Here is a 3,536-nt window from a genome sequence, read left to right on the forward strand (position 1 = left end):
TTTTTTTTTTTTTAAGATTTTATTTATTTATTTGAGAGAGAGAGAGAATGAGAGACAGAGAGCACGAGAGGGAAGAGGGTCAGAGGGAGAAGCGGACCCCCCGCTGAGCAGGGAGCCTGATGTGGGACTCGATCCCGGGACTCCAGGATCATGACCTGGGCCGAAGGCAGTCGCCTAACCAACTGAACCACCCAGGCACCCCAGCCTTACATGTTTTCTAAGCTGGGTTGTTTTTGTTCTGTTTATTATTATTTTTGTTCATTTATTTTTATTTCTTAAATTTTATTTTATTTAAGTTCAATTAATTAACATGTAGTGTATTATTAGTTTCAGAGGTAGAGTGCAGTGATCCATCAGTTGCATGTAACACCCAGTGCTCATTACATGAAGTGCCCTCCTTAATGTCCATCACTCCCCATCCTCCCAAACCCCCCTCCCCTCTAGCAATCCTCAGTTTGTTTCATATAGTTAAGAGTCTCTTATGGTTTGTCTCCCTCTCTGATTTTGTCTTATTTTATTTTTCTCTCCCTTCCCCTATGATCCTCTGTTTTGTTTATTAAATTCCACATAAATGAAATCATATGATACTTGTCTTTCTCTGATTGACTTATTTAGCTTAGCATAATACCCTCTAGTTCCATCCACGTTGTTGCAAGTGGTAAGATTTCTTTTTTTTTTTGATGGCTGAGTAATATTTCATTGTGTGTGTGTGTGTGTGTACATATTGTGTGTATATACATACACACACACACACACACACAAATCTTCTTTATCCGTTCATCTGTCGATGGACATCTGGGCTCTTTCTATAGTTTGGCTATTGTGGACATTGCTGCTATAAACACTGGGGTGCAGGTGCCCCTTCGGATCACTACATTTGTATCTTTGGGGTAAATACCTAGTAGTGCAATTGCTGGGTCTTAGGGTAGCTCTATTTTTAACTTTATGAGGAACCTCATACTGTTTTCCAGAGTGGCTGCACCAGCTTGCATTCCCACCAGCAGTTTAAGAGGGTTCCGCTTTCTCCACATCCTCACCAACATTTGTTGTTTTCTGACTTAATTTTAGCCATTCTGATTGGTGAGAGGTGGTATCTCATTGTGGTTTTGATGTGTATTTCCCTGAAGCCGACTGATGTTGAGTTTTTTTTTTTTTTAAAGTAAACTCTTTGCCCCATGTGAGGCTCAAACTCACGACCCTGAGATTAAGAGTCGCACACTCTTACAACAGAGCCAGCCAGGCTCCCGTTTTGTTTATGTTTAAACTTTTCACTTGGTCAAATGTCAGTCTTTGTGATATTGCCCATTGCTTTTGGGCTAGGAAAGAATACAAGCAATCAAAGGATAATCACCTACACTTTTTGATTTTGTTCCTTCAAGGCCTAATTTTTAACATTTAACCCTTTACTGCATCTGGACTTGATTTTGCTTTACAGTGTGAGGCTAAGAATCCCAATAACTTTTTTTTCTGAATGGCATACCATTTCTTATCATCTTTCCCATCTTCTTGGATGTGTGATGTCACCTTTTCCAAGGCATTGAGTTCTTTTTTTTTTTTTTAAAGATTTTATTTATTTATTCATGAGAGACAGAGAGAGAGAGAAGCAGGCTCCCGATGTGGGACTCGATCCCAGGACCCTGGCATCATGACCTGAGCCGAAGGCAGACACAACCATCTGAGCCACCCAGGCGTCCAAGGCATTGAGTTCTTACACTGTGTTTCATGGTATGTCTCAAGGAGGGAGTATCTTGAGATTACTATTTTGGAGGATGAAAAGACAGATTTCGGCCAGGGAAGGAAACCCTTTGAATTTCTGTGATGGAGACAGATTCTCCTCCATGAAGCTAATGACTTTTTGCTTTAAGGACACTCACTCTTGTCTCTTCCAAAGCCCTGGAAGTGGTCATATGTTTCTATAAAATGTACAAAATTAAGAAGCCACTGGGTGGCTCCGTTGGTTAAGTGTGTGCCTTCGGCTCAGGTCATGATCCTAGGGTCCTGGGATGGAGCCCCACGTCGGACTCTCTGCTCAGCTGGGAGTCTGTTCCTCCCCCTGCTCCCCCGCTCCCCCACCCCGCTCATGCTCTCTCTCTCACTCTCCCTCAAATAAGTAAATAAAATCTTAAAAAAAAATTTTTTTTTTCATTGTAATATGACTTCCCTCCTCACTGTTCTCCTTTGAAGTGACCTCATGTTGGTCCTGGACCATTTTGTAGATCTGGCTAATGGTTGGGTTAGAATACACTCAGTTTGGTTTTATCTGTTTATGTGGTTTGCAGTCACTTCCACTAGTGGTTCGAGTATGTCTTGGCTTAGGAAAAGCTGCAGGAACAGGGGTAATATCACCATGGAAAGGTGTCCTATAGCGTCTGCGCCAAAAGTGTGTAAGGAAGATAAACGAGGTTTGAAACATTTGGAGTCAGAAGCTGATCTGTGGAAAATTCTTCCAATCATAAAGACTGTAAATTTACAATAGAAGCAAAAGACTCAGTTCTTACTCACACTTATTAAAAGTGGAAGTTTTCTTCTGCCAAGAATGTACTCCATAATGCAGTGTGTACTGTTATAAATGTACATGTTAGAAGTAAGACTGAGTCATCCTTATTTTCTTTCTATAAAAGGATATTACTAGGGGCACCTGGGTGGCTCAGTCGTTAAGCGTCTGCCTTCGGCTCAGGTCATGATCCCAGGGTTCTGGGATCAAGCCCTGAATGGGGCTCTCCCCTCAGCAGGAAGCCTGCTTCTCCCTCTCTCACTCTCCCTGCTTGTGTTCCCTGTCTTGCTGTCTCTCTGTCAAATAAATAAAATCTTAAAAAAAAAAAAAAAAAAGACATTACAAAACCCTTCTCATATGAAGAACCATCAGAGTATATGGCCCCAGAAGTAGGAAAAAAGACTTACAGAGGTGTTTCAGGCAGTTAAAAAGAAAATGTTATTTTTCTGGATTTTGTGATGTTCGTGATATTTGGGGTTTTTTTTTGTTTAAAGATTTTTTTTTTAAGATTTTATTTATTTATTTGACAGAGAGACACAGTGAGAGAGGGAACACAAGTAGAGGGGAGTGGGAGAGGGAGAAGCAGGCTTCCCGCGGAGCAGGGAGTCCAATGCGGGGCTCGATCCCAGGACCCTGGGATCATGACCTGAGCTGAAGGCAGACGCCTAACGACTGAGCCACCCAGGTGCCCCATTTTTAAAGATTTTTATTTATTTATTTGACACAGAGAGAGAGAGAGTGCACACAAGCAGAGGGAACAGCGGAGGGAGAGGGAGAAGCAGGCCCTCTGCCGAGCAGGGAGCCTGATGCAGGGCTCGATCCCAGGACTCTGGGATCATGACCTGAGCCTAAGGCAGATGCTTAACTGACTGAGCCACCCAGGCACCCTGTGATATTTGTTTTTAAAAACATTGTAGTTTGCTATAATTTTTCTCTCATTTTTGAAGAAATATTCACATTTGTTCCAATTTTGTATATTTTACATTCTTAGGGAAGGCCCCTTCCCCCATTATGTAAGTTTTAGGTCACACAAAACATGGAT

The sequence above is a fragment of the Phoca vitulina genome, unplaced genomic scaffold (genome assembly GCF_004348235.1).
Source record: "Phoca vitulina isolate PV1807 unplaced genomic scaffold, GSC_HSeal_1.0 scaffold22, whole genome shotgun sequence".
Classification (NCBI taxonomy): Eukaryota; Metazoa; Chordata; class Mammalia; order Carnivora; family Phocidae; genus Phoca; species Phoca vitulina.